Raw genomic sequence first — 24,802 nt, 5'->3', positions numbered from 1 at the left:
TAACAGAGAGATTCTGCCTTTTTGCGCACAGACTGATGAGGGCCCAAGAGTTGTTCAGGCTGGGGTAAGGCATCTAAAAGCTTGTTCATCAAGAGCTGCACATTTTTGTCACATTTTCATACTACTGCATGAGGAATTCAGGCTCAGCAGCTGGTGAATTGAAAATAATTTTACCCTCACATCCTCACTCTCCCAACTGCTCATTAAGTCTTGAAATAACAACAGAAATTATGCACCAGTACCATCATGATGAAGCAGCTGGCGTTACTTACTACCAGATACACTGCACCTGATTAAGATCTGCAAAAATAAGAAGGGAAAATATCACGTCACAAAAAAGTATGTTCTCTTTTATCTTCTCTTCATCTTCAGATCTGGATATTATGCATCTTTAGTAATCCTGCACAGGTACGCTTTACAGCTAGTGAACTGTGTTTTAATGCTATGAAAGGCAGTGTTATCAGTACTTGTCACTGTTTGGTATTATCTTTAGATGTGCCTCTTGTAAAAAATTTTTTTTGGTAACAACTGATTCTTAAAAGATTTTTTCTTTGGTCTTTTCTGCAGCTCTTACTCATAGAGGAAATCTGATCTGCTGCAGCACGGAAACATCAGCGGTGACCACGGCGAGACAAATTCCTTAGGGAGCTGCCTGTAAGTCTGATCAACATTTAAGATGAAAAGTTTTGCATTTTCTTTGGCAGGATGTTACACGCAGAGTTTAGCTGTGTGAGGCAATTGCTGAGGCAATAAGGGAATATTCAGGAACACAAGCCTCTGCTTTGAGTAGGTGGTTAATCACAAAGAGAGGAATCATCTTCATAAATACTTTTCCTTTCTCCCCCCCCCCCCCCCAATAACTTCTTAAAAATATGATCGGTCTCTGAGACTCTCTAAATCATGCCCAATTGAAATCCTGTTCTCCCAGGATCCTGGGTACACTGAGTAGACCCCACTTCTGGGCCACAATGGTTCAGCAGCTGAAGGCTCGGAAAATAAGGCTTTTGTACTTTTGTTACTTCACCTTGTGACAGTCAAGCAGTGGAGGGATCAAACGGAAATCCTCCTGGAGCACAGGGGGTGGTGAGAGGTAGGGTAGGAAACTGTGGATAAGCAGGAACAGAAATGGTGAGGGAAAGAAAAGAGAAGCAGAGAACTGGTAGTATGGAATCAAGGTAGACGCGGACAGAGGGTGGTGTCTGGACAGCACTTAACAGGTCAAAGACAGACTTTGGGTTACGTGCTACAGATGACATATGTGGCTTTGGACATGACAGCAAGGCAGGATCCTTTCAGCTTTTTTCCTCAAATACTCTGGAGGAAAACCTAAAATATCCAGGTCCCAGTAACCTAAAAACAAATCTTCAAGGCAAAGTAGGTTTGTCTGCACCCTCTAGTGGTCTACGCAGAAAATAGGCTTTTAACCCACCAGCAATTTTTCTCTGCATCCATTTGCTGGGACAAGTCATACCCTGGTCTTTAGCTTACTTGACACATCTGTAATAACTGCTCTCAGCCTCTGAAACATGATGGCTGCATCCAAATTCCTTTTTGGGAATGGTCTTTGGTCTATGATAACTCCTAAACTACACAAGATGGTTGTGTGGGGCCCAGAGCTGTTTGAGGGAGCATTAGTTGGTGTGAAGCAAAACTGTGCCAGAACAGTACAGCCCAAGGAATTGAATTTCATGGCCTGAGCCCAGGTTCTGACAGCGTTTAATTTACTAATGTTGACATACCCTTCATGTAGTAACATCTCCCTTGTGCATGTGGTATAGTCCTCAGTCACCTAAGTGTAAGTGTTACAGAAGAATACTTCAGCACAAAAAATCGATGAATCAAAAGCCCATTCAGAAGGACACCTTTGCCTACCTCCTTGATCAGCTCTCATCTACTTGCTGCTGGAAGACACATGCTGACTGAGAGGTAGGACTACAGGAAAAGGCAAAGCAGCCTTCTGATTTTAGTGACTGAGTGATGTCCTGGGAAATGAGATTCTGCCACTGATTCTGCCTGAAAGTCTTGTGTGATGCTGAGAAAAGGGCACCTCCATAATAAAAGGATACATGAGAAATGCCTGAAATGGAGCTGAGGTGGAACTTCAGAGCTTCAGCTCCAAGTGGGGACAATTCTCATACAGCCTCTGACTTCTGGGGAATTACACCCTCGTAGGTGCTTCTCATAACATAAGATAGCAGTACTTAAGATAGCAGCACTTAAGATACTTAAGGACAAGTATAAAGCAGATATCTGTAGGCAATTATAGAACAATTGGATTTTGACAGGACTGAGAAAGCTGGCCAGGTGCCAGTAAGGAGCATGCTTAAAGCTCATCAGTAAGACTATATTTCTTTAGAAATACAAGTACTTTATTTTCAAATAAAGTCAAGGAGTAGGAAATAGTGTAACTCCTCTACTAGGGCACTCTCCTAGGAGAAAAAGCATGCACCTTCAACACTGTCTTTTGACCACCTTTCTTCTTTTTCCACCTCCTTCCTTTCTAGCTAGATAGTATGCTAGCTGCCACAGTCTGGGCTGATTTGCACCCTGCCAGTTGAAGCTGGAAGGGCAAGCAGTGGTCATTGGGCAAAAGAGGAGCAGATGCCTGAAATATTGTTCATCTAGAAGGCAAAAGACCTCATCTCTAGTCTTGTCTTCAAAGACACTATTTCACGTTAAGTAGTCCCTGGATAACCCCAAAGACCAACCTAAAGAGCAGATACAGGCCATGACCGCTCCCTTACAGTTGATGACTGCCCCTGTCACTAGGCTAGAGAATCTCTTGCCCTCCTGCATGGCATTTTCGTCTTTCCCTGAGTTGTTGTATCGATTTTTTATTGCACATCTTTGATGTCAAATATGGGCAGTACCCAGCAGATCTGCGGTTAAAACAATCTCCTGCTCAGATAATTAGTCCTATGATCAGACTTGGGAGGCAACTCGAAGCATCTATTTCCTGACCTTAATCGCTACTCTATCATTTAGACAGGGAAGGGAAGTGTTTCTCTTCCATCAACCATCTTAAAAGATTCTAGTAAATCATATTCAGTCCCCAGAAAGAAAAGGCAATGGAATTTTCATAAGAGGAACCTTCACAAAGAGGTTCAAGGCTCAGGTCTCCCAGTAGTTTTCCTGTGAGAGAGAAGATGTTCTGTGAGACTCACTAAGATTTTTTTTTTCCAAGTTTTCATGTTTCCAAGGCTCACCCATAGTCTCCTCCAGATGACCTATGTGTGTGGCTTGTGAAGAGTGCTGACTTTCCAGTGTTCCTCATCATTTTGCTGACTATTTCAGATCCCATTCTGAGACACCGAAGTCTTCACTGGTGCCTTAATCCTTCCACCCATGTGATGCTCATTTACAGAGCCTGAAACCCTGTTTCAGATCTGGCTTCAAGGGGTTAAGCTTTCAGAAACTGGCACCAACTCTGAGCTCCTCATTTTCAAATGCTTATTAAAAGACACCTGTGCTTGACTTGCAGAAGTATTGAGTACTCACAGATTCAGATATAGTCAATAGAAATGTGGCTTTGAAACAGTAACATTTTATGTAATGCCAAATGCTCTTAGAAATCAGGTCCTAGGCAACTCAGGACCTCCATTCCTCGCTTTCCTGTTTGTAATACGGGGTTAAATAATCTTCATACTAGAGGAAGGCTGCAAAGAAGAAATTTGCAGGTCTTTTTGAAGCACTTTGATGCTACAACACTGGATGCCACAAAAATGCCCACAATTAAATTGTTTATTTGGTATTGAGGGCAAGAGTTTGAACAGGGCACCGTACATAGGGCAGTGTCACTCACTGAACAATGAGAAAAAAAAAGTCCAAATCTTTCTGATGGGGTATTTCGCCTTTGGAAAATTGCTGGGAGGGCATTGGTTCCAACAAAGATCAAATGGAAATGGACAGGCTTAAACTTTTCCATTTTCCAGCCAGCTGACTTGTAAAGTTTCTTGGCAGCTGGGTTGATTGGGTCCCTTCAGCTTGTTGACTTCCAGCTTTTCGCCAGTAGGATCACTAAACTGTAAAGCAACCAGGGGAACCTGATGATGAAATTCTGGCTCCCAGGCTTTTTAGCTGTTTTTTTGTTCAGGCTGCTAGAGCAGTAACCTTCCTGAGGTATATAAGCACTGCAAGTACTGTGACAAAGAAGAAAAAGACAAGACATTTTCATAAGGGACACCCTCCCCTCCTCTCAATCCCAGGACTCTGCAAAGCTGATGATCTCAGTTACGCGGTGCTTAAGAAGTAATCAGTGCACTGATCAGAACTGTTGCGGTCATTAGAAATACATAGTTAGTCAAAAAGTTTGCAGCTTATCCATGATTGCAGCTAACAGAAGTTGGCTGCTAGTACAAGAATGTAAGAAGGAGTTAAGCAGGAGCAAGATCGAGCCCTTAAGTCGAACTAAATACTGCTTTGCACATTGCGTACAACTTCTCTTTATCAGCCCAATTCGTGACTTAAATCTGTACATGCTTGTCAAAGAAAATACCTGGAACGCACTCTTTCACATGAAGACGTGCCTTCTCAGTCACACATTTCTCCTGTGGGGCATGAAGATATTGTTAACAACTCTAAGAGGATGAAAAATGAAGTTGCCTGCTAGGTGTCTGGCTTTCATGAACTCAGCAGTTCTCTGCTGTGTAGATATATAACCTTAAAATCTGGTCTTGGTGGATAAAATAGCCTCACAAACTCATCACTGAGATGTTTCAGGTTCAGCACATGTTAAACGTTTGTGATTTTAAATCATATATACTTGTGAAAGCTTTTTTTCAGCTTTTTAAAAGAAAAGTTTTCCATCAACAACACTGCTCAGAGAAACTAACAGGACATGGCGCAGTTTTACATATTATAGTAGGCTGATAGGTTTGCTTGACTCACATGTCTATTCCTGCTGATGTCTGTGGGCTGTCTTACATGAGAACATGATTACCGCCACATGAGAGAGGCAGAGATCATAACCAATCCGGATATCAATGACATAGATGGTTGGTCTATGCTCGGCTTGAAAATGTTTACACTGAGTGGGGTGGATTCTCAACACTTCCCAGTTTTTGCTGTTGCAGTACTGCAAAAATGAACTTTGAAGGCTCTCACAGCAGTGCCTGGGAATCACTGTGTTACACGGGGAACACCGGCATGTGGAATGATTATTCCTATGCCAGTTAGCAGTAGGAGAGCAGAGAGACACAAATATCAGCTCCTTTGGTTGTGCCTACTCTTCTGGCTGCTCTAACTTGTCTCTGGGACTAGTGTAGTCACGAGTGCAGAAGGAAAAATAGGTGGTCAGAAACATCTTTGCCTACTTCTAAAGAGCATCGGGGCACCTGGGGATTTGTTTGAAACAAAAAACGTAGTGTTACAGATTGCCATTGCCAACAAGTTCACGGTTCAGACTAACACGCTACAGGAGCTGTAAATGCTCCTTTACCTGCACCTGCCTCAGCAAAGAAAAAAGTTTTCACCTTCCATATATCATCAGCTTAAACTTTTCTAGTAAATCTGAAAAAAAGAAATGAATAAGTAGGGGTTTGTTCACAAAGGACTGCCCAAAAATTCAAAGTGTGCCAGGCGTTAGAAATAAAGTAACGCTTCCATATCAAAGATATTTTTGTGTCCAGCTGTGGGCCCAAGAGAGCTGAATGCTAAATGCTCTTGCTTCCCGTTGCTTTCAATGGAACTTAAATGTATTCACTGGGTCTTGGCCCATTCATAAATTGGGTCTGTCATGTGTTGAGTCAAGCAGGATTTGGTGTAGGATTTGCAGACTGGTTTTTGTAACCACATGAAATACTCTGCCTTTTATTCTGAGCTGCAATTTTATTGCTTTGATCCCAGGCTGAAAAAGGGATGGGTGAGAGGCATTTTGAGCAGTTAGCATGAGACTCACAGTGACACTCTCCCAAAAGGGGAGATAACACCAACAAGCTCTCCAGTGGCTCTGTGGACAGTAGAAAACATTAGCCTATTTTCTTCCTACAATTCTGTCATTTATAGTGGATTACTATATAGTTTAGATTGTCATTATTGTCATTGCACATGTCTACAGCCTTCTTCTGAGTTATTATGGCCACGACACACGGAAAACCATAGGCAGTTGCAGAAATCAGGGAAAGGAACTAAAAACCACTGGGTGGAATTTTAAATGTCGGAATCCCAGGCTTTCATCCAATTGGCCAAATATTTTTCTGCAATGCACAGAAACTTAGTTAATCTTGGGACCTACACCTTTTATCAAATTTGGCTAGAATTAACCAACACGTTCATTTATTGAGGGAGAGAGGGGAAATACAGACCTGTGAATATAGACCAAAGATCCTTTTCAAACAAAGCTGAACAGCAGCTGGGCTCAGTAGTTGTTTGGTTTTTGTTTATATTTTTGCTTCTAAATTAATGCTAAAGTGAACAAGTGGAAGCGTTTGGTACGTGCTCTGGCTGACAGTCACTCAGGACTCCCACATCCCCTTCTGGATTCTCCCACATCACATCCTTCCCCTACAGATGAGGCCACATGCCCACCCACAAACCTCATTTGTCAGGTAAGAAGGTGTACTGAAAAACCAGAGTCTTTCACTTTTAAGTCCGAGCAGCCCACGCTGTTTCTGTGAACAGTATTTATTGACTGGCTCATAGAAAGCATTGCCTGGCCCAGCATCTTGGTGCACGTTATCCCCACGGTGGTCCACAGAGTCCTGGCCCTCGCCTTCCATTTCTGCAGCCCGGTGCCGTTGGGCCCTTTTACTTTCTTCCGGGAAGAAGACAAACATTCAAGCCTCCCCTGAAATAGATTCAGTCTGCGCTTTCTGTGTCAATATTAATGCCTCAATGCTCTCCAGAGGAGGAGGAGAAATGTGCTGTAGAGACTAACTTGTGGGTGCTTATTTCCTTTTTCGAGATCTGAGCCGAAGCTTAATTCTCTTGATGTGTAGCCATCAAAGGCAGTGAAGATAGACAACTCGCAGTGATGCTGGTAAATAAAAATCTTACAGACTGTTACGTGCTGTCTTATGGCTTCATGCACAAGTGTCAAATGGGATTATATAGAAGCAGAAAGTTAAGCTTGCGGCAATTAAACTACTAAATAGCTCTGAAGATCAAGATGAAGTATTTTCAATTTTATCTATTTATTAATTTTATATTAATTTTATTCACATTTATTTCACTTATGAAATAAATTAATCCTAAACCACCCCTAATCTAAGTCCTTTCCCACAACCACTCACACTGGTGAAACACAGTGCCGTAGATTATGGCAATGCCCTACGTACAGACAGCTGCAAAGGACAGCAGGTTTTTGAACACACATCTGCAAGTGACTTTAGCGTTAGAACTTTTTTTCTATGTTAGGGCTACAAAGATTTTACTGCTGCTGAATCACTACTGTCAATGATGACAAATGACAAGAGTATTTCCCCAGTGGAGAGACAGCCAAATATAGTATAACTTTTAAAGAGCCAGCATAGCATTCTTAGATCAGAATTCTAGAGTATGTAAATGTTCTTTGCAAATCAGTTTGTATTTGTCTTTTTGACACTGACAGTCCAGCTATCCCTAGTGGCAAACCCCAAGGTAAAGTATTTTACTGCACTTGCTCTGTTTTATATACTTTAGATCTAATAGATCTCAAATTAAATAACTGGGCAGAAAAAAATGGTGCTACCCTACTCTGGAAGGGTTTGGAAACCAACCTCTCTTCTCATTATTAGAAATAGTCCCTTCACTTCATGTTTCAGTCTGGGTGGGTGAGAAACCTGTGCTTGTTCTTTGGCTAAAAGTGCAGTTTCCATTTCTGAAGTTCCCGTTATACTTTCCACTAGTTCTGAACACCCCCACCCCCCCCGAAAAAACCACCTAGTTTGGGGCTCTTCTTTGTTGTTTATACACTCTGTTTAAAATGTTATCAAGTCTTTTTTAACTTTTTGTATGCTTAAAAGCAGATTGTTCAACCACTACTTCCTTATTTCTCCTCCCTTCCTCTTAACTCTTTAATATACAAGCTCTTAGATACTTGTGCTTTTCTTTTTCGTTTACAGTCTATAAATAAGTTGATCTATGCATCTTCCCAACCAACTGGAAGTATGAAAGCCAAGCAAATTCTCAGGTAGCTTCTCATCAGAAAAGCAAGACAGGGTTGAAGAGGTGACAACAGTTTGTTAGGAGTGGGGTTTTGTCAGGCTTTTATCACTAAGAATCTTATGGTCTTCTCATTCATCCTTCTAATAGTGTTTTATTTTGACAAGCCTACATCACACAATGCATCAGAAGTATCAGGATTACTTGCTATCTGCCACCACACAACACTAAAAAGCAGGAAAGGCAAGTATTTTTACTTGACTGCCACTGAGGCTTACAATAGACAGTGCAGGCGATCCAACCAGGGTGGGACTATGCTCACCAGGGGATGATTTGGCCACACAAAACAAGGAGATTCTTCTGCAAAAGGTGCACAATCCCAGAAGGCAGAGCAAGGCAAATGTGCATTTGCAGGTCACATTATATGCCCAACATCAGGCCTCTGCGTGTTCTTATGCCTGACCTACTTGTTGGCATTCACCCCAACCTCACACTAAAGAAGAAAAGATTTCTCCACAGGTAGAATTTCCAGTATCTGACCTTAATGCTAGCATTCAAAAAATGCTTTAGGAGCCTAAATACTCTTTTGTCATCACCGTAACTGCTAAAACTGAAGACTGGGGTCTTCAACTGCTCAGCTTTTGCTAAGGGTGCCCAATAGCAAAATTATAAAGCCCAGTCACTAAGTGCTCAGAAGCACATATATCCTGATGCCCAAATCAGGCTGAAGGCCTGAAATGCTCTACAGTTGTGGAGTGGGGAAAGACTGTTCCTTGCACTGTATTGTTTTGAGGACCCAGTATACCATAAATAGTCAAAACACTTACTGGAGACTTACTGGAGTAGATCCTGCATGGAATACAGCCAGGAGAAAGGTGGCAATGCCATGTGCCCTTTAATCCTGCGGATGCTCAGAGCACTTTCTACAGACTAGGGATGTTTACCTAATCTGATTGGAACCAACCATTCTTGCAGAAATGCATTAAGCACCATGTTAAAGTTATTTATCTACCACTTATCTTTACTCTTGCACCTGAATTTGTTCCAGTTTGCACAGTGCAACTGGGACATAAAGTCCATGGGTGAGAAAAAAAGACTGTAGTGTTTTGTTCAGTACCTGAGAGAAGAACACGTCCAAACTGCACTTCCTATTTCAATGTAATTTATGTTTTATATGAAGTGACTAATTGGCAATCATTGCTTGGTGGGAGGTGTAGATTCAAATGTCAGCACTCTGAAGAGATAAATGAATTCATATCTGCCACATCCCCGTTTAGTGATATTTGGGAAATACGAACAGTACTGTTGTTGCTGGTTTGGATCCTTCCAGATAAGACTGATGCAAGCAACTCACTCCAGGAGAAATTTCAGTTGTAATACATGGTTGTAGCTAGCGGTCTCCTTGAAACACTCAGCAAAGTGCCAAAAGCTGCAGCTTTCTCGGGGACCAAGGCGTTTCCTGTTGTCTAGCTTGCTTGCTGCTCAGTGTCCTGGTTTTCTGGATCTTGTTCTAAAATGTCGAATTGTGAGCCGATGAGGTATGGGACACCTCAGCTGGGGCCATGGAGACTTCTGGGCAGACAGGTGCCTCGGTCTACTTATGTTTCTACAACCTGGGGTAGAGGAGGTGTGGATGGTGGGTGCCCTAGGCTTGCTCTGTGGATTTGCGTTCTGTATTAACTGCTTCTAGGTACTTGTTGCTTTCCTGTGTCTCTGTTTGTCTTTCTGATTGAGTAAAACTAACCACAATCTCTTTTTACACCCAGTTTCTAAAGAAACTCTTTTAACTGGTTTTCAGCTGAACTGTGGCTTGCTTAAGCTTGACTAGCGACAAGAACAAGACATCAGAAATCCAGTGTACAAAGTCATACCCTGTCTTTTGTAATATGAGGTATTCAGTCATCTGAGAACCAGAAAATCCTGTTGTACCTTGCAGTTTGTAGAGATTTTTCCCCTTAGGATATTATTGCATTATTATAATTTAGGCAGAAAAACCCCACTACCTTGTCGTGGTTTAAGCCCAGCCAGCAACTAAGCACCATGCAGCCGCTCACTCACTTCCCCCCACCCAGTGGGATGGGGGAGAGAATCGGGAAAAGAAGTAAAACTCGTGGGTTGAGATAAGAACGGTTTAATAGAACAGAAAAGAAGAAACTAATAATGATAATGATAACACTAATAAAATGACAACAGCAATAATAAAAGGATTGGAATGTACAAGTCATGCACAATGCAATTGCTCACCACTCGCCGATCGACACCCAGTTAGTCCCCGAGCGGCGATCCCCCACCCCCACTCCCCCCAGTTCCTATACTGGATGGGACGTCCCATGGTATGGAATACCCTGTTGGCCAGTTTGGGTCAGCTGCCCTGGCTGTGTCCTGTGCCAACTTCTTGTGCCCCTCCAGCCTTCTCACTGGCTGGGCATGAGAAGCTGAAAAATCCTTGACTTTAGACTAAACACTGCTTAGCAGCAACTGAAAACATCAGTGTTATCAACATTCTTCACATACTGAACTCAAAACATAGCACCGTACCAGCTACTAGGAAGACAATTAACTCTATCCCAGCTGAAACCAGGACATACCTGTAAAGAAAGAAACTTTTATTTTGATAATTGATTTGGGAAGTCTCATTATTTGGGTATCACAATTTAAGATACAAGGAAGTGCTCAATTTAAAAAGAAAAATATCTGAACAAAGTTTTGACAAATGCAGTCCCTTGAATATGGCTTGAACTGGACATTCAAAAAGATGGCACAAAACCCCACTCGTTCAAGAGCCTTCTGTCATAACTTTTAAATTATTTCATCAAGCTTACTGCATTACAAGTCGTTGAAAGGTTTGCAGAGATTATAGCATAAGAGATCTTGATGCCTTGTCTGGGAAAAATGTAGTTATAAACCATGAGAACAAGTCCACTGATTCCAGTAAATTAATGTTAATTAATTGGATGAATACTTTCATAAAACTGGATACATCTGACTTCTTGAGGCATTCTAGAAAAGAATGGAAAATCTTCTAAGTACATGGGTAGCGTATTACAGCAACAATTTTCGTCTTGGAGCAAGCATGCAAATATGTTTTTTACAGATTGCTTCTTCAGTTCAATAAAAGCAGGTGTTATGCCATCAATTTCAAAAGCCGCTTGTTCTCCTTATAACTCTTGGAGCATTTACAAAGCAAGACACTAATATTTCATAAACCAGCATCAGCGGCGTGACTGAGCAGTGCAAATATATTAGTATTATAAAAAAAATCCAAATTAAATCAGAGTAGGAAAGTGACTTTTTAAAAGACATCGAGCAAGTGAAAGAGAGCGCACTGGAATTGAAGACAATCTGATTATCATACTCAAGGACACACCTATAGTCTTGTCAACTCTCAGAAAGGTTCTGCTTCTTAATCATCTACCTTTGGTTATTGCAAGGAGGCTTTTTCACAAAAAGGTACAGAGAAGTCAAGAGCAGTTTCATCTCCTTACTGACATGGCTTTCTGCAGGAGTGATAATGAGGAAGCTTGTTGTGGATGTTGTCCTCAGCCCACTTCACCCCAGCACTTCAGAAGTGCTCTTGGAGTGCCAGAGCCATCCTTTTACACAAGCATGTTCAATAAGGTGGATCTTTACACTAATCTAGAAAGTCATAGTGTTTTGGTTATCGTGCCATTGAAGAGAGGTCACTGACATACCGGTCTCCTGGTCAAAGTATCATTGCTACTTCATCGACTGTTTTGGCAGCAGGAGACAAGCTTGGTTTTGCTTTTGCTTTTGCAGGAAGGTGCATGGAAACCAGTCAGGAATGCTACTGCTAAGGACTGATTCCTCAAAAAAATTTGGATACCTAATTCCTTTTGAGGACTTAGGCCAAAATTAGCATCTTTCCGAAATATTGTTTTGCTGCAGATGCTTAAAGAAACAACAAAAAAAGGGCAATAACTATGAGGCAAACAAAAGCCAGACATTTAATTAAATGTAAACTAGCTAGTTCTCCCTCTTTGCTTCTGTCAGATTATGAATTTGAGTATTGCAGGTAAGACCAAAGCAAGAATGAAGTATGATCCTATTATTATTGTAGACGGCAAAAGTTATTATTTCATCTGTAATTAAAATACAAATGGCAATGGCAAGGAAGTTGGCATGTGATGTGACCTAAAAATAGGAAAGTAGTATAAAAAAATGTTCAGACTAAAAAGTAGTTTGTCTTGTGATTAGTGTGACCATTTCAAAATATTTCCTGTTGTGATTGTATAACCTTTAAAAAGAAAGGATAGGTTTTAGCTAATGAATTGCTAGGTGTCTTTCTACTAGTCTTGGTAAAAAAAGGACAAATTTCTTTTATATTAAAGAAACAGGTAAACAAAACTAAATAATAAGCCTTGTTTTTTTGTGTAGGGTAGTTTATAACATGATGTAACAGAATGCTCTAAAAACTGTCAGTCTATGCAGTGCAACCACAAGTAACTTTTACGTGTAGTTTACAGTTTGTCTCAGAGGTAACAACTATAGAAATGGTGTGGGAGTGGCGGGAGGCCTGAACTGAGGAAACCGTGTTTGAAATTTGTTTTTTTTGTGTGTGTAATTTTTTTTAAAAAGTCTCAACGAATTGAAAGAGGAACCTGCACTGAGCAGCTAGCCCTAGCTTGTACAAAACTTTCCACACATCATGTGATGAAATGTCTTTTATCACTGCACTCTTATCTTTGGTATCTGAGATGTTAGAGCACTATGGCTTTGCTCACCTGCGTGGCTGGCTGGCTGGTGCTAGAAGGCATTGTGAGAATTTATTTTGCTTTTCCAGGCTCTTTTATGAAAACGTAATGTACAGCCTTTACTAGACCCCAATCCTCAAGAAAACAGATTCATTTTAAAGCTTAAAACTCTTCTTTCCCTTTCTTCCTCTCTCCCTCTCTGTATACGTGTATGACAATGCAGCAGAGCAAGAGACAGAGAAACACACACAGAAAAAGAGAGGATACTAAAGCTGCTCTCCTGGAATTTACATTGCCTTTATGTTTTTACAAAAGACTTGCTGAGATGGACTTGGACCTTTTTCCTTCAGTTCCCTGAATGAGTTTCAAATCACGGGCTTTTTCCATCATTTGCTTGGCGAACCACTTTAACCCCGCCGTGGGCTGTAACGCTAAGTGACTACCCCAGGCGTCGGCGGGTGACTCCCATCTCGCACACCCCACCGGCCCTCTCCACCGCCTGGCTGCTGCCGCACGGCGAGGCAGGCTGGCCACCACACGTGGTGCCCCGGCCGCGGGTGATTTCAGCAGGGCTGGGGAGAGCATAGGCTTGGCACGTCTGTGGGAAAACCCTGAGACGGTCCCGAGCCCCTGAACTTGCCATGAGCAAGCACGAGCCATGAGTCCCGAACCAGATCTGGGAACTAAGTAGAAGCAAAAACTAAATGGCCTCTACTATTCTGAGAAAGAGAAGCGAGAAAGTAGTTGGTGCTGATCTTCCTTCCCAGCGGGCAGGGGGGTGGGTTGTGTTTTTAAAAGAACCATCCCATCGCTACTCCCAGGAAGCTGAGGGCATCCTTGGGGTTTCAGAAGAGAAGGTGGCTGCTGCGGGGGCTGTGATCACATTTCAGCCACTGCCAAAGCATCAGGTGCCTGCAATTCTCCTTCGAGATCTATGGCACTACAAGAGAGTGAAAAAGGGAACCAAAACGTTTCGATAGGGAAGCCCTCACGAGAGCCCAGGTTTCAAGCTTGCCGTTTTCTACCAAGTCTCATTTCTCGTCAGATATTTCCATGTATTATGCATTTCTTTGGGGTCAACAGGTTGTATTTTTACGTTATAGCGATGCTAATAGAGTAGTCAGCTCCACAGAAAGTTTCTGGTCACTGGAACTTGCTTCTCTGCACCATTAGCTCACAAGAAGGCTCCCTGGTGCAGATTTGCTTTGTGCTAGCTGACTTCCCACCGGTTCCCAAGCACGGTTCAGCAGCCAGGACTGTTGCGAGTAGGCAGGCTGCATGCCATCGACCTGCTGAAGAAGCCCGACAGCGTGGGCAGAGGCTGTCCCCGGCCAGCCGACCTCCACTGCAGAGAACGGCCCAAGGGCATGTGGTTTATTAGTACCAAGCAACGCTCGGAGTATCAGCTAGGGGCCCTCTCTACCTTCAGTCAGAGCAGCTGCTCTTCTGGGGACAAGAGAAGGTGTTTTTAAGAAGAAAAGGGATTCTTCAGTGATATTAGAATTTCCTTTGGTATTTCTCCAATTCTGGACCAGTGTAGCAAAGGGCCAGGCTCACCAGTGGGCTCCCCTCTCTGCTGGGCTTTGCCATTATCCAGCGCTGCTTGTGTCAATGGCCCAAAGCAATGGCTGGGACAACCTGGTGTGTATCTTCCAGCCGAGCGCTCTAAGGACCCAGAAAAAAAAGCAGAGAAGCTCTGCCTCCTTAGGCGTATCTGCTAAACACAGTAGGGTCAAACCTCACACACAGACAAAGAATTTTATTTTTTTAATTAGGCAGCTGAAGTTGTAGAAATTTATTTGCAATAGGCTACAGGCCAAAGCTCTTGGGTGTCCTGATGGGGGAGCAGGAGACCCCAGGTCGGTGCTGCTGTCGCTGCAGAGGCTCAGAATGACAGAGGCCTGAGTCAAGAGCTGCTTCTACTCGTCTTGCAAGGAGTTCCCCTCTGCATCTTGAACAGGTGGTTTCCATGAGGAGTCACACTTCTGGTGCCTGAACACACACATCACACCTCGGTGCATTTGGTCAGTTTGTTTAGGGGTACTTGAAGGGTTTTGTTATTTCCGTATTGATTGCTCTCTCAGCTGTTTTTTCTATCCCAAGCACATCATAGAATCAGAATCATAGAATGGTTTGGGTTGGAAGGGACCATAAAGATCACTTAGTTCCAACCCCCCTGCCATGGGCAGGGACACCTTCCACTAGACCAGGTTGCTCAAAGCCCCATCCAACCTGGCCTTGAACGCTTCCAGGGATGGGACATCCACAGCCTCTCTGGGCAACCTGTGCCAGTGTCTCACCACCCTCACAGGGAAGAATTTCTTCTTAATATCTAATCTAAATCTACCATCTCTCAGTTTAAAACCGTTACCCCTTGTCCTATCATTAGACTCCCTGATAAAGTGTCCCTCCCCATCTTTCCTGCAGGCCCCCTTTAAGTACTGGAAGGCCACTCTAAGGTCTCCCTGGAGCCTTCTCTTCTCCAGGCTAAGCAACCTCAACTCTCTCAGCCTGTCCCAACAGGAGAGGTGCTCCAGCCCCCTGATCATCTTCATGGCCCTCCTCTGGACCCGCTCGAGCAGGTCCATGTCTTTCTCATGCTGGGGGCCCCAGAGCTGAACACAGCACTGCAGGTGGGGTCTCACCAGAGTGGAGTAGACGGGGAGAATCACCTCCCTCGACCTGCTGCCCACACTTCTTTTGATGCAGCCCAGGATGCCATTGGCTTTCTGGGCTGCAAACGCACATTGCTGGGTCATGTTGAGCTTCTCGTCAACCAACTCCCCCAAGTCCTTCTCCACAGGGCTGCTCTCAATCCATTCTCTGCCCAGCCTGTGTTTGTGCTTGGGGTTGCCCGACCCACATCGCTGCCACATTTACCATCCTTGTTATATGATTGATGATGCAGTCCTGCAGTTACAGCCTCCAGCCCATGGAAATTCTGTATCACTTGTTGATGCAGCTGAATTGTTTACTGGATGTGACACAAAGCTTCCAGTAATACAATAGTACCAATCCTTCAGTGACACGGCCTATTTTGGCAGGGCTGTATCAGCGTGTGCCCTAGCCATACAATTTCCAACAGTTATTTTCTTTCATCAGACTTCTCAGATGCCTAAATTAGGTCAGATTCCCAGCTGAAAACCAGGGCAATCAGCCTCAGCATTTTTATGCTCTTTACATATCTGTAGAGACAGAAGTATCCGGGATTTTTCTGGCTGACGTTTTACGTGATCTGCTTCATACACTTCACACATAGAAACTGTTTGTCCAGTTCCTTCCTGGACTTCATTAATAGCTTTTCCTGTCCTTTTTTCTAAGAATACAGAGGATTTAATAACTTTCCCACCCCTAAGTGTGTGTCATCCTGAACTATATGCTTTTCTGTGCCAGTTGGCTTTCTCTAGTCTTTAGTTTAAAAGCTCTGACCTTAACTTTTAGTAACAGAAGCCTTGCCCTGTTTTGGTTTAGGTGAAACCATATTTTCCTGAATAGGTGCCATCTGCACCAAACACTTCCTTTATCCTTAGTACATTTATATCATTTTCCTATGCATCTATTTTCAAGTTATACACTGAAGCTGCAGGAAAGCAGTAATATTTCAGAGCACATCACTTAGAGCTCTCTAGGGCTCCTAACAACCCAAATTTTACCTCCAAAGAACTGTCTCCTACTGCTCTATTGTTATTAGTACCTTATTGGAGCATAATTGTACCAGTCTTCAAAACTACCTTAGAGTTTGTCTTTATGTATCTCATGAGTTTCACAGTCTTCATCTCCAATGGGCAGTTTTCATACAAACTAAAATATCTATAAAGCCCGTAATCAGCTCCCCAAGGTCTAGAATTTCTCTCTATCAGGTGATATTTTAATCTGTGCCACTGAAGGTCCTCCCGTCCGTAGGAGCTTCTTCTCTGACTTGCCGTTCCTCTGTCAGTAAATGTCTGTTCTCCTCAGAAAGGCAGGGGCTGCTCGTCCGTGGTGGGGCTGCTCCTTTATGGTGTGCTTGCAAGTTTCTTCAGCGTATTTCTTTTCTGCTGGATTGTTGCATTCAGTTTATTGTGTTAGTAGGTTTTAGCTGAACAGGAGGAATTTAATTTCCTTGTCCTTTTAAACTATTCAGGTGATGGGAAGAGTGTTTGTTTTGTCATTTTCAAGTGCTAGAGGGTAAGAATATTGTGTTTTCTTTTCCCACGCCTGAATTCTCACCACAGTCAAGTTCTTCTCTGTCCTGTAGACTCACTTTGAGAGCTCATGCTACCCCAGGACCCCCTTCTTGCTCTGACAAAGCCAGATATTTTGCTTGAAGTTAGACCCCAGCCTCAGCTAGACCTCAGCTAAACCCCAACAGTTCGATCCACAGCCAGGAGATGATTAATTAAGGGCAATTAATTAGCTGCCACAGTGTGTGCCACCTCACTGAAGATGGAGTCACACAAGACCGTACGTATATAGCTATGTTTGGAATCACCTTAGGCTTGCATTTAAAATACATGGAACTGTTTTTTGATGAAACTTTAACAGTTCTAAGTTCTCCAGTCTAGGGGTTAAGCTAAGCAGATTTTTAAAAACTAGTGCAGTTTTGTGTATTTGTCCTTGTCACTGCATTTCACAGACTTAGTGTACTTTTCCAGGTGGTTGAATTTTAGGTGTTACCTTAAAAGGAAATTCTCTTTAAGACTGGCTGACCTCTGGACCCCACATTTTTCTCTACAGTGTTTTGGACCTAGTGAAACTCAAACTTTAAATTTAGTCTGAGCACTTTTTACATTAGGAATTGGAGCTCCTCTACTGCAGGATTGCCTTCCTTTCATTTAAAGGTTTTTCCTACTAACAATATCCAAACAGATGAAATTTCACTTGTAGACATGAAAAAAAGTTTAAAAACAGAAGGACGTTATCAATTGTAGCTATACTATGAAACAAGAAAATAATATCATATATTATTATGTATGATCATACAATATAATATCATAAGATATATATATCATGTACGTATATATGTACACACACACACATATAGATGATGAATCAGTAATACAGGCTAAAACATCATCTGATAAAAAAGAGATAAATTCTAGCACTTGGGGTGTTGATTATGAGGTTTATAGGTATTGCAGTTTGTGGTACCAGTGAAAAAAATATTTATAGCACACATATATCATACAAATGATGTTTAATATATAACATTTCATATTCTATCAGTCCATTATCATAACAACATCTCAAGCATAATATTAATTTTATAAGTTGGATAAATAAGAATGCTCACCTGTCCTCATGACGGCTTCCCACCTCTCCTTTACTTTGCTGGTGTCCTGAGGGGCTGCCTGTACCAGAATCACGCTAAGGCTGCTCTCACCTCATACCAGCCTGTGCTGCTTGCATGTGGTCTCTATTTAAAATATCTTGGCTGTGTTTATTTACTTTAAGCATGTGGGCAAGCAGACAACTCATGGCAGAGACAAAGTAGGGCGTAAGGTGGTAGTATATTGGTTGTAGTGTGGTACGTCCTATGGTATAGTAATGAATACACTTTCTCACATGGTAACCTGGAGCTGTTTTGCAAAACTTTATCCCAGAGGTGTAAGCAATCTCCTTTGTCTGTATGAATAAGATCAAATACATAGAGTGGCTTATCAGATAGGGATTCATACCTTTGCTTACATTGCAAGAATGTGTTTGCTTGCTCATACACTTAAAAATAGCAGACCACAGATATAAGTAGTAGAAGAGATTGTGAGATACAAACTGTTTACAAATGGAATACCCAGAATTAACTCTATTAAGTTGGAGCTAAATGCCAAGGTCATAAAAATTATAGTTAAGACACTAATTTTTAGTGCACAGGTCAATAAATAACAGCCTTCAAAGCACAGCATCTTCACTTTCATCATTTTTTCTCAAGATGGCAAGATTCCAGTAGTGATTTGCAGAGCAGCGATGATCCAGATACCTCAGGGCATTTTGCTAGCAATGGAGAGGAACTCAAGTAAAGCCAATAACAAGCTGTTGCAATATATTGTCTGTTAATAAAAGCAGAGACTAGCTCCCCCAACAAAACCAGCTGCAGAACACATTTGACTTCTGCCTGTGATTATTTCATAGGTAAGATTCATATAAAGATATATCGGCATACATCTTGACTATAATTAGGGCACTTCTATACTTCTCAATGCAGAAAGAGTATGTTAGACAAGGACAGAATCCAATTTTTGTCTTATTTATGCATTTAAATTACCTAAGTGCAGTGAGGACTTGAGAGGAAGACCAAAGCCTGAATACGAGGGCACTTGCAGTTTGGTTCAGCTGAAGAGATGAACTTTGACCTGCTGTCTCACCTGCACTCGAGGACTTTCAGAAGAATGAAACAATAGCAGATGTGGTTTCAGGTTGCTATTCCTGTTGTATCTCTTTGTATTAGTGTGATAGCTCAAGTAGTCACAAAGAAACTGAACAAGACGTGAAGCTTTTGTTAGAAATATTTTTCTTTTTTTCCCATCGTATAATATCCACTTCTTGTATGTTACCAGTCACACCTCTAACTGGTATCAAATTGCCAAACTGAAGATAAGGCAGGAAAAAAGTGTTAAGTGGTAAGTCAGGGAAAAAAATAATAATTATGTTGGCTCTTTCTTTTTCCTTTTTGTGCATATGTAACATTGCTTTTAAAACTAGGTCACAGAGTGTATCTGCTCCTGTACTTAGCTATTTCTGAGGTTCCTGTTACCTGTGCACTGTGCCTTTGGGTACATCTGCTCAGCACTGTTCAGGCACATGTGATTTATACTGTGCCCTGTGCCAGCCACAAGCAGTGCAGCTGCAGTTATCGATGCTCAACATAAGCCATGAGCTTTTGCAGAGAAGCCAACTTTCAGTTCTTTCAGCGTGTGAATGAAGTGAGTTTGCATCAGCTCAGATAGGGTGAGCTGGCTTCTCCTGCCGAGCAAATTGCTCTGAGGTGCCGTGCACACAGAGCTGCCTCAGACCTCACTGGGAGTTGCATGAATACCAGACCTACCTCAGGACTGGTCCTGAGATATATGAACCCTGGTCATGTCATCTGGGCTCCACAGAGGTACTGCATGTGCCCTAAGTCGCTCCTCTCAAGAGAGATGCAGGTGATACATGGCTGTCCTAGTGACACATGCCCCGATCATGATATGACCATAATTAAAAGGCAGAATCGGCCAGGGTACCCCATGATTGTAGCTTGAATACTATTGACCGTTGATGGCAACGTTGAAAAAATGAAGAGACTTTCTCTAGCAGAGAGTCACAGCCACTTGTAGGACGATATACATGGGCAACTGAACATCACTCAGGAAAAATACAGTGATACATAGCTCAGTAGCACAGATATGATTCAGTGTTCGCGCTCCGAGCCGTGACAATAAGCAGTAAGAGAAACTGTGCAAAGGAAAGAGTTGTGACAGTGCAAGATTTCCGACGGAGATCACCCGAGGTGAGCCCCAACCGCTCGTCCCTTCAGGCAAGGCTGGGAAGCATTGTCCATCGTGCTAGGGAACGAGGAGACAACCACAGAGCGCACACGTTTCCCGCTGCCTTGGCTGGCATACATCACTGCCTGCCGGCCCTGCCTCAGCCCGGGCACACCGCTCCTGCTCAAATACACGTGCTCGCCTGTTTTCAGTGGGTATTGACGGGGGGTCCAGGGGAATGAGTGGACACAATATCAGTTCCAGCCATACAAACGAGCTTCCAGCAGCCCATTTTTTGTATCAAAGCCTTCCAGTAAGAGGCACGGTTTGACAGGAAGCCAGGCTCATTCTTTTTGTACATCTAGCTCTTCTTGCCCTTTCAGGAGCAGAAAACCAAATATGAGAGAAAGCTGTCAAGTGCATGTCAATTTAGCTCCTACGGAGCCCCTGGTCTCATGTATTTTTCAGCCAAGACTGTTTTCACTAGTGCTGATGTGAAAATCACTTCTAATTGATGTGTGAGCCAGGAGAAAGCCCAGTTTGCCAGGAGTTCACTGCCAGTCCATTGCAGAAGGCATCTGGGGAGAGAGCAGAGCGCTTGGCCCTGTAGGTGGGCTGTCAATCCAGGCTAAAAGATATGTGCTGGGCAAGTACAGCAGAAGGATCAACAGAACACAAAACAATCTTTATTCTGAGTTCCAGTTGCGGCATCTTTGCTACACCAACAGTTTTACGATCACGTAGGTTTTGACACACGGGCGGAAGAAGTTGGGTACAGGTAAAATCATGCATTTGGTCCTACTCCATGCCAGTTCATTTTCACAGAGAAGCTGGCCTTGTCATTTTGAAGTGGCAGCTGAGCAGTCCGAGTGTGAAAGGGGACAATTGTGTTTTAGTGGATTAGTTCAGATTTTGACGGAATCTAGGCAATCACAGGCCTCCAGGAAACCAGGATCTGAATCAACGGGATGTTTAAAATCGGCTGGATTCAGCTTCAAACACCTGCATTTACAATGGAAGTGACTACATATGAGCCTGTTATGGTCGCTGGAGATCTGCCCAGTACAGTCAGTGGCATCCACACTTTCCAACTCACCCTGAAATAGACACTTAGATTTCTACGGATGCTACATCCACGGCTGTAGCGAAGACCAGGCAAGAAAGGTGCCAGCTATACCGAAATCCTGCTACTTAATGCTACTGCTCTGGCAAAAGAGTTGCATATTCATGTAGATCTTACTTAACAAGAGGAACAATAATTCAGCTTGTATTTACAAGTCACATGTTGCTATGGATCCAGCATGGGATTTTTGGGACATGTCTATTTATCTAGGAGGTAGTAAGAGGTTTTGTACATACTGGGACCAACTAGTGGAAGTAGTGGAAGAAGGCCTATCTGAAGACAGCCGACATGCTCAGCCAAGTTCTTTGATTCACCCCTGACAATACTGTTTGCAATTTCTGGCCCCACTACGTCACATGAATGTTAGAATTAACCTACATTCTTTGCTCAAAACGTTTCCCAAATACCATGCCAAATTATCCTTTCAGCTACACCTGCAAAACTTGGTTGACTGTCCTGTTTATGGACTCCATCATATATTAAATTGATCAACAGCTACAGACTGCCATATCCTTAGTGCAAGTTCAAGAAACAGCAATGTGTGAACTCTTTTTTTTTTTTTTATCTCTAAAGATAATCTTCAAAAACACGCCTGCAGCCCTACCTCAATTCTTTTGTGGACTGAAGAAGAGGGGAAACATTCAAAAAGAGTTTCACAGAAAAGAGAGATGAAAAGATAGAAAGTACAGATTTCAAATAGAATATATATACACACATATGTTTATATGTGTGTGTATATATATGTGTTTGCATTATTTCACCAAGAGGCATGTTACCTTGTGCTATTGGGAAATAAGAGCATGCACATGGGCAGTGACTGCAGAGGAGTGTAACTCCTGTAGAATGAATTCCTGAGCTGTTATGGTGAATTCTTAAAAGCAGTTGCCTTAGCTTTGCTAATCCTTTTAAAAATAACAGGCTTGAAAAAATTAAGCTTACAAAGTCTGTGCATGTAGGAAAGACCAACATATATATATATATAATATTTTAGCTATTAGCCCATAAACTGGAACCTCTTAAAATCTTTAGGATGCTTACTCTGACTGAAATTTAAACCAGCCTAGAAAATCTATCAGTGGAGTTACACAAGTTGGGTTTCAAGTGACCCAACAAGGTTTTGCTCACAGAATTTTTAAAAGCTGACTATCTTGCACACCAATAAAGAAAACTGCAAACTGCTTCATTTTGTAGTGTAACTAGCACTTAAAGTCATAGAATCATGCTTCAGATGCTCAGAGGTTTTTGTCAATACTGGCCCACAACCTTACTATTTTCATAATCCTGAGTATTGCAGAAATGAACTTTTTAAAGACCACATTGACTAGTTTCACTCTGAACAAGGTTGTTGACATGGATGACAGTGGCTGTGTTTATGCAAACCTTATCTAAATTAGGGTGGACATTGCTAACACCAGCACAGAATCTTGACTTTGCTAATTTATCGTTAGCAAAGGTGAAAGTTCAAGTGAACTAAAATTCAACTGTCAGCAAAACTGCATAGTCCAGGACAGACACAGGAAATATAAAGGTAGCTATGTACAGTTAATTTTACTACTTAGCTAATTCTGAAGAATCTGTACAGTATTTGCTTGTGATGTTTCTTTGCCTCTCACCTGTATATTTAGATTTCACACTTAGTAAGACTGCTTTGGTTGAATCTTGGAAACTGCCTACTTTAATAGGCAGAAATGATAGGATTATTTTTCTTCACTTTTGAACAAAGCTGCTTTCTTCCAGATTGATATAGCTAACAAGCTCAACAGGCATGCACCTCTCCACTACACTAAAGCTGGCAATGCTTTTACAGTTTCTAACTGAAAAAATTGAGGGTTTTTTTACCTCTCAATGTGAAATCCTTGTGGAGAGAAGACACTTTTGTTTTACCTTGCCCTAACTATTTGAGGTCAGAGCTATAAACACTATAGGGTTTTCTTTGACTAGGTGTACTAAGATAAAGACTGAAGTTTGTCTCCGCAAGAGTTTTTGATTAATACAGTGATTATAATGTAACCCTTTCACTGTAAAAAAATATGCTGTCTTTTGCAGTGAAGGCATACATATGGTTTTCTTATGTCCCTTGTCTGAATAATCTATGGTGAAAAATAAGAAATACAGAACAATTTTATTTTTCTAAAGCTAAATGACATAGAAGGTTGTGAATATTGCAGCTAGTTAGATGTTTTCAGATTTGGTTTATTTGCTCAGAAATTCTTGTGTACACAGGTGCACAGAAGGTAGAATTCTCATTTCCCAAATGCATTTATTCTTAAAAGAAGATAAGCTAAACCCTAGTGTGAAATAATGCCTTTGTGATAACATAACTACAGGCTCAGGAACAGTTTCTGATCTTTGCAATAATGCTGCTCAGAACAAAACAACACACACACACACAAAAAAAAAAGACATTAGCAAAAAGAACAGGGAAGGCCCTGTAATACAAAGAAGTTTCTTAGAAGACTTAAGTTCAGATCTTGACTGAGTGAACCAAACCCATGGCTTTTAGAGATGTAGAGATGTAACCCTACAAGCTAAAATTTGCATGAAAGTCTATTGCAAGGGTGAGAAAGAACCATCCAGACAAAACCTGCAGCTTCTTTTGGTAAAGCCCGTATTCATTTTAAGGAACACACAATCAGAGATGTACTCATTTACATTCCTCAGTTTGGTGAACTTGAACATTTGCAGAAGTGTTTCTCTGAATCGCATCAATGATGCTTTAGCAACAAAACCAGAGATGTGTTACAAAAGGGTACTTTTTTGTCTTGTTCCTCATATTAAACCCCCTTACTCTATTTAAATATCAAAGTGTTTGTCATTTTTCCCACAACTCAAGATGACTGGCTCCTGGCTCCTTGCCTTCCTGGCTCCTTCTTCTCTTCATACTCAGTCTACAATAGAAATTGTCAGTTTTCTGTGCTTGTCTAATATTCTTTCATCTCACTAGCAATTCAGACAGTCCGGGAGGGCTTGAATCCCCAGCAGACATACTGCACACTAAGTTTTCACCAGTTTTAGCTACATTTAGGTAGACACAAGCTATCCTAACCCTCTCGCTCTTGTTACTGCTTTGTAACAGTATTAAACTGAGAAAGTAAAAAATAAAAATGAAAAACTATTTTCAAAAAATGCAGTCTTTTGAGAAAAAACAAAAGACATTCTTCAGCCACATTTGCGTTGATTAAAAACCATTAATATGTTTTCTCTAAGTGCTTACAATAAAATCAATAAATTCATTTTGCTTCATTCTGAATTTGTTTGCAATTGAGTTGAAATTGCATTAGTTTGTTTTTCCTGTAATCTCAAATATGCCATCCTACATTCTTCAGCTGGAAGGGTGTCTTTCCAAAAGTGTAACAATACTAAAGATTTTATGAAGTAAGACCTTTTTATTCTACACAACAGTGCTTTGACAGGCAGTGAACAAAAAATTATGAAATAGAATAGGT

General features: G+C 41.8%; 1 protein-coding gene across 5 annotated transcripts in view; it reads left to right on the top strand.

The window, feature by feature from the left end:
* Positions 1-24,802, top strand: part of P2RY8 (P2Y receptor family member 8) — a 36,570-nt gene that overhangs the window by 3,026 nt on the left and 8,742 nt on the right. For 4 of the 5 annotated variants that reach the window (XR_005931223.1, XM_029999239.2, XM_041119533.1 and 1 more), the window contains one exon: positions 568-654. The gene's annotated coding sequence lies outside the window, so the exon portion shown is untranslated. Of the gene's footprint in view, positions 1-567; positions 655-1,898; positions 1,927-24,802 lie in introns of those variants that run through there. The other variant, XM_029999241.2, reaches the window with a different exon arrangement.

Source organism: Aquila chrysaetos, chromosome 23 (genome assembly GCF_900496995.4).
Source record: "Aquila chrysaetos chrysaetos chromosome 23, bAquChr1.4, whole genome shotgun sequence".
NCBI lineage: Eukaryota > Metazoa > Chordata > Aves > Accipitriformes > Accipitridae > Aquila > Aquila chrysaetos.
This window is presented reverse-complemented; position numbering and strand designations above follow the sequence as displayed.